The sequence below is a fragment of the Octopus bimaculoides genome, chromosome 2 (genome assembly GCF_001194135.2).
Source record: "Octopus bimaculoides isolate UCB-OBI-ISO-001 chromosome 2, ASM119413v2, whole genome shotgun sequence".
In the NCBI taxonomy this organism is placed as follows: Eukaryota; Metazoa; Mollusca; class Cephalopoda; order Octopoda; family Octopodidae; genus Octopus; species Octopus bimaculoides.
Window position 1 is genome coordinate 98,721,984 of NC_068982.1, and position 7,871 is coordinate 98,729,854.

The following is a 7,871-nucleotide window of genomic DNA, read 5'->3' on the forward strand; positions in this document are numbered from 1 at the left end:
CGCTGTCTGGGCCGGTTTCTCGAACGGGACCGTGAAAAAGAAAAAGAAGAGCGATCTCTAAAGAGGCGCGAAACCTGTCGAGTGAGTTCCTGGATCGCTTTAAAGATCCCCTAAGATTGTTTATCCACCTTGATGGAAGACGTTTTAGAGAGGGCACCGACGATGATATTATCCAGAGAGAAGTTTTTTGAGAACTCAAGAATCCTGTCTGCCGTGGTGGCCAGTTGGTCAATAGGAGTGGTGTCCATCAGATGCACCAGTGCCGACTGGATGCTGGGCGGCATACGAGAGAAAAAAAGTTGTTTAACGAAGGCTTGACCCTCGTAAGAGTCGTTTGCAAGCTCTAATAGCCGTCTCAAAAACTCAGTTGGTTTCCTGTCTCCCAAATATTCATCCTGCAGCAATGAGCAAAACTTGCTCTCAGCAGACGGAGAGTTTCTGCGTAGCACCTCAGATGTGAACTCCTCATAAGACATTCTATCCGGTGTATCTGTCAGCAAATCTCTGACAGACGAAACGAGTGGGGACGGTATGCTGGACAATGCGATATGCAGTTTGGCCAGTGGCTGGCGAGTGCTGATAGCAATAAAGTAGGATTCCAGTTGCGAAAACCACATTTTCGCTTCCCCATGGAATTGATGGAGCGGAAAATTACTCATTTTATAAAAGCAGAAAAACCGTTGAGAAGAAAGAAATGTCGAGGAACGCCAAAACGAATTGGAGAAGGTAAGATGGCAAAGCTTGAACGCGAAAAAGAAAAACATTTTTAGACGTCGCTCGTTTAGAACAGTTAACGGTTCTTCTCGTCTGTTTTTCTTTTCATTTGCTGTAAACTTGTAAACTTGTAAAATGTAAACTTGTCTATTCGTTTCTCGGGGTCACCATTTTTAGAAATGTTTGCTCCTAACAAAGAAAGCTGAAAAGTTGAAGGCAGACATTCTCCAAATACAAGAATAAAAAGACGATCAGAATTTGCAGATTAGACCGTAAGTCGTTTTAATTTTGATACTGCATGCAAATTACAGTATTTATATAGAAAGAGATAAAGCAGTTTCTGTGCGTTCGTATTCATATACAAGAGGTGATTATGTTTGATCGTTACATCGCATGGAATCGCAGCAGGAAGAAAAATCGTCTAATCACTTTGGTTGTTTCGTCCAAAAGCTATAGATTTAATTTTCCCACAATGCAACACCACGACGTGCGCCATCCAATGGCCAATGGATGAGACAACTGGTTTCAAGGGAGGTAACTGTCTACATATGTTTGTAATGATGGTCATGTCACGTGGCTGAAGCTAACTTTCCAAGATCTGTAACCACTCATATTAGATGTTTATTCACTAACCTAGGTTTCATCATTTCCACACTTAATAAATCATGTTGTTGATAATATTTTGCCCTCTTCTTCTTCGGTCGCGCTGCTTTCGTGGCTTCCCATGACTTTCTATTGCCGTCCAATTCCATTATTATGAATTTGAATTGGGAACATGAATCTTTCAGTAGCTGACTACACAACCATAGACGTTGTCCTTGTGGATGCGTTGCAGTTACTCTCTTGATAAAGCTTGGTGATCCTGACCATTGATCTTCTTGGATTCCTCTGCTCAGCATCAATGTAAGAAGCACTGTTGGCTCAGTTGAGCTCTTCTGTTACCTCTCCACAATCTGCCATGCTGCAGTCCCACGACTTCGCTGTATCCCTGGCAGGGTGGCTGAACGAGTGCAATACCTTGCCAATGGGCAACCCTTAACTACGCAGAGCACAGTCTTCACTCCGTCAGGTACTTTCGAAATACCTGCATACCCATGTCTCACTCTACAATAGCCCAAACCTATCAGGCTTGTGACTAAAAGCATTCTACCTAAACACTATCCCTAGAACCTGGAGCTAGGCTCGATTTGTTTTAACACATAAAGAGAATTTTTCACCGAGACAAAATCCCCCGTGTTAACGACAAACATACACATTTTAATTTCATGCGCTTTTTGCCTGTGGTAGCATGTGCTTTGAGAACGACCTGTAACTTATTTCTAGCAGATCAAAGAACCACGTAAAAGTCCCTCATTGGCTTATGACTACATTCTGTAGGAACTTAAGAAAGGTAACCGAAAGAATATCTATTAATCCATTCCTTACCAATAATTATTATTTTTAGCTAAACAGTTTGAAACTTCGTATTCTCGTGTAATTTCTCATGCTGAACACGGTTTACTTTCAGCATTTTTGACAAAATTTCGTATTTTAGAAGATATTTCGTGTTGAAGTTGTCGTATTTGGGTAATTTTAACCAATCAACGACATGTATTCAGCTGAAGAAAGTCACTGCTGCTTGGATCATCTCTACTAAATGTCACCACTCTGTCCTATTTTATCTTTGTTTACTGCCTGTGTTGCATATTACACGCTTTGTTTTTTTTTTGTTGTTGTTTTTGTTCTTGTTTGTTTGTTTGTTTTTTTGTTTGTTTGTTTTTTTTGTTTTGTTTTTTTGCAAGGAAGTGTTTTCCTACAAAATGAAACCACCGAAGAACTAAAGTAAAATAGCACTACTATCAAATATTTTAATTACATTCCTAACTGATCGACACACACACACACACACACATACAAACGCAAACACACGCATACAGGTTCATGCAGACAGAGACACACACACAAACATACACATACACACATAAACATATACACGCACACATAGGCATATATGCATACACACACACCCACACACATACACACAAATTTATATTTGTTTAAAATGAATATGCAAATTCTTGATCTATTTAAATATTGCAATATTTGTGTTTATTGATTTTTCAATGTGACAGCGAAATGTTTTAGTTTTATTAACACTAAGTACTTATCAGAGCACTTTTAGTAAACTCCCTGATATCTGACTAAATTAATAGTGCATCATCAGCTCGGTTAAATTCGCTGGTTACAATCTAACAAATATATTATTCGAAAGGTTTCATTAACTTAATCAAATCGGACAGTTTACCATATCTTACAAATTCACAGTTTTCAATATCTGACAACCTTAATTAATGTTCCCAACATAATGATTAAATTTGCAAAATAACGAAGCAATCTTCAAAATGTGACGTGACGAAACGTAAAATTATATCACGGTAAATTGAAATGTTCTATTATCAAATTCTGAGATAATTTTACACTGTCCAGGTTTGACATGATCGCCGCAGTCATCTGTATATGTGTTCGTGTCCGTTATATGAAAGCCGGAAGTTCGCTGTTGACAACGTTGTACTTTAACAACTATTTTTATCTGTCGTCTGTTTTAACATCACCATTTGGCTCTTAGACGCATTTATCGGAGTCTAATCTCTCGTAAATATTCGGGCCGAATCGCTGGTTTGTGAATAACTTCTTTCCACCACTCACTGAGGCCCTGAAACAAGTTATGTTAACTGCCCATTCTACTAATGACGGACCATTATAAAAGTTTATTTTATCCACCCCTAGAAGAATAAGAGGCAAAATTAACCTCGGCGGGATTTGAACTCAGAATGTAAAGCGTCGGAGGAAATTCTTCTAAGCATTTCATCCAGCACGTTAACGATTCTGCTAGCTCGCCGCCCTAAACTTGGCTGAAAAATTACAGCAAAAATACCATTAAAGTCATGATATTTAATACATCATATATGATAGTCATTCGTCTCAATATTGTATACTTTCTAAGGCGACGAGCTGGCAGAACTGTTAGCACGCTGGACAAAATGCAGTTTTTCGTCCGTCTTAACGTTCTGAGTTCAAATTCCGGCGAGGTCGACTTTGCCTTTCATCCTTTCGTAGTCGATACAATAAATACCAGTTGAGCACTGGGGTCGATATAATTGACGTACCTCATCCCTAGAAATTGCTAACTTTATACCGAAATTTGAAACCAATATTATGTTTTCTACGCTGATAAACTTTCGTTGGTAAGATGGAAAATATTGATGTCTTTATGACTGGAAGTTTAATCGAAATAGTAATGGTTTAGTCTATGAAGAAGAATCAAAAATAACCTGTCTCACAACCTCAGGGCCAGCTTAAGGCCGATGAGATCGAGGACACCACTGAACGAATACACTCCAACTTTTCAAGATCACAGACATGTTGTCTCCTCATTCTGCCTTTTCTGCTTCTCCAACAATGGTTTCTGACCCTCAGATTTGACTGGTCTTGAGATACTTCCACTCAATCCCACTCAAGTCCTTCGTTTTTCTCCCCCATCCCCACCCCATTCGTCACATGTAGAGTGTCTTTCCTCGAAGCCACGCCCCCACTAATTTCAATCCTTCTTTCCCAGAATTCCTCATTCTGAAATTCCTTTCCTGTTAATGATTTCTCTGCAGTCATTAATTTCAAGTTATTCAAGAACAACAATTGCATCGTCCTCGAAGGATTTGCAAAGGCCTTGGGCATGGCCTCACTTTCCAAACTAAATATTAACAATGAAACGTACGAAATGTTTATTCAGGTGATACATTTTAAAAACATAGAAGACACACATTCACTGAATCAAAGGTAAACGTTTATATAGTATTTATAAATAAGTTTTTCATGACTTTATTAGTGACTTGACCTTAGCTAATAGCACGCCATTGATGAACTCATACTAGTAACACAGTTCACTTCTAAATTGAAACTCAAATATATACTTCGTGGTTTGTTTTACTGTCTTTTATCGACATGTACGTCAATCTGAACGAAAATTATTTTCAAATGTTTACAACTATTTTCATTTAAACGATCATAATAAATATGACTCAAAGTTATAAATTTTTATTAAGTAACAACAAAAAGAAGAAAAAAATACAAATGACTGAATGTTGTAATCAATTTTTACTCATACTCGCTTGAAGATCCTTCTTGCAGTCGACTTTCTATATCGGAGCAGCCTGACCTAGATGAAAGACTTGGTGTAACTAGTGTTACTCGTTGCGTGACGGGTAATTTTGGAACTATACTTTTGTCACAATAACTATTATCATACAATAATTATAATTTAATCTAAGGCCGTGAGCTGGCAGAATCGTTAGCACGCTGCGCAAAATACTTTCGTCCGTATTTTCGTTCTGAGCTCAAATTCCGCCGAGGTCCACATAGGCTATTGGGGTCGACAAAATACGTACCAGTTGAGCACTGGTGTCAATGTAATCGACGTGCTGTCTCCTTTGAAATTCCTGGCTTTGTGCCAAAATTTGAAATCAGTAATTGTGTTAAACTCTCTCTCTCTCTCCTTTTCTTCTCGTCTTCCCTTCGCACACGCGCGCGCGCATACATTCGTCGACATACTAGCTCACGGGAGGAGAAGCATCAGAGAGCTCAAAATTCCATAATTTGAATAACAATATATTTATTTCTTAGAAAGACACAAGCTCACAAGTTTGAGAGTGAAGTATCGTTCTTTGAAATAATCCTAATATATTACTGGTACTTCATTTATCGATCATGAATGAGTGGGAGGCAGTGTGTACCCCAACGTATCTTGAACACAAAAACATTGGAATTTGCGTATTTGAATTTCTGCCACGCTGTCACCCAATACAATAAGTAGGTGGTCCGTAGACTTGTTGGAAATAACAATCAACGCCTTGAAACTAACCTTAAAAAGAAAGGACACATTAGAAAATGTAGTCTTAGTTACATATATTTGAAAGAAAAAAAAACAAGATGGTCGTAGACGGAATGTATTTTGTCATAGTTCTGCTCGAGTCTGACTGTCCTAACAAAAACAGTATAAATACACCTTCCCCGCCCTGTCTCCTTCCCTCTCCATCCTCTCTTTTTCTCCCTCTCTACTCTCCCTCCTTGTACACACACGCACACACATACACCCCTACACACACATACACACAATATCATACGGTTTCCCGTGTGTTATTTGTTCACAGACAGCTTTATGTTCTCTTTATATCTACCTTTTATTTTTTTCATTAATATTTTATAACTTTCAGTCACATATATTTAATGACCGTTAAATTAAAATTAAAAAAATCACCATCAAACTTCAATAATATAACACCACTTCCTAGACACTTGTATTAAATATCGCTAAACAGCAATAAAACAATTTCAAGACAAGTAGAATATAGCTTCATTAGTCATTTGTGATGTTCTATAATTCTTTTACTGGTTTTAAGTATTCCCCATTAAAGGGCACCGCCTCCAACCAATGGTATTTAGTTGATCATATCGATCTCAATACTTATTTAAGTATTATACTTATTTCATCAATTACTTTTTATTGAACATCTAGGTTAAATTTGATGTCAAGGAACGCATCTCGACTCACCGTTTTCCCATTTCACCTCGGTCTACACCAGAGGTGGGGAAACTTTTCAGTGTGGCGGGCAAAAATTTACAATGAAAAAGGTCCGCGGGCGGATCACAAGTTCTAATTCTTATATCTGTGTAGATCTTGTATATATCTATGTATAATTCGATAAGTTTAACATTAACCCATTACCTCCCATAATTCTATTAACTGGAATTTTTTTATGAAACTTTGATTTCTAGCATAAAACAGCCTTAGAAACATGCTGGAATGATCAAAATAACATTTTAAATAGAAATAAGCGAGATATTGGGTGAAAAATTAGCAAACCTCATTTGAATATCAGAGAAATATACCTAGTAGATATAGCAAAAAGGTTAGATATGTGTAAATATTGACAGATAATTACGAAATTTGTAATTTTTAAGTGATCTTATATGAGATCACTGGTAAGTAATGGGTTAAATTAACGCGTAACATCTTCATTAACGCCGCCACTGAATTTAGGATATTTATATTACTTAAGAGGTTTCTATACTTTTCAACTAGAGTGTAGTTGGGTCTCAAAATGTGTTTTATAGTAAAAACAAGATTTTCGTTCTAATGGCAATTACCGGACGATTTTCTGTTCCAGTCTAACCGTTTTGAGTCGTAGTGGAAACGCGACCTATGTCGCAAATAAGCACACGAATAGCGTATAAATTTTATAATTGAAAAATAACTGTTTTGTACATACGAGTATGTCAGCCTGTGGGCGAAATATAATGGGCTCGCGAGCGCAATTGCGCCCGCGGGTAGGAGTTTCCCCACCCCTGGTCTACACAGACACGCAAACACGAGCGCGTACATTCATGCGTACATGTGTGTGTGTGTGTGTGTGTGTGTGTGATCATCATCATCATTTAGTGTCCGTTCTTCACACTAGCATGGGTTAGACGGTTTGACTGGGACTGGTAAACCAGAGAGTTGTACCAGGTTCCAGCCTCTACGGCTGGATGCCCTTCCTAACGCCAACCACTCCAAGAGTGCAGTGGGTGCCTTTTATGTGTCACTAACACTGGCCACGACTACGATTTCGCTTGGTTTGACGTGTCTTCTCAAGCACAGCAAATCACCAAATGTCTCGATCACTTGTCATTGCCTCCATGAGACTCAATATCCGATGGTCACATCTCCATACCAGCTTAGTTTTCTCTCTTGCATGTATACATATTTTAAATTTGATTAGAGAATATGTTAACCTCGTGAAGGAATTGTTGCATCCCAGGAAATACTGGTTCAATACCTAGTATTTTGGGGGAATGAAATTCCTTTAAAACAATAGATATATATAAAACATATAGTTTATATCCATTTAAAAGAAGAAAAGAAAATGGAGATAAGGAAGTTAATAATTGTTTATTATTATTAACAAATTGGTCATCTTCGCTTCTTACAGCTGTTTCAATTAATACTCAATAATTTAATTACAAATTTGTACATTAAATTTACATTTATGTGACATGAGTATAATTTCATCAGAGGAAAAAAGATGTACCTTTCGATGTTATATGGGGACATATCAATTCATTTCGGCAGACTGAAATATATA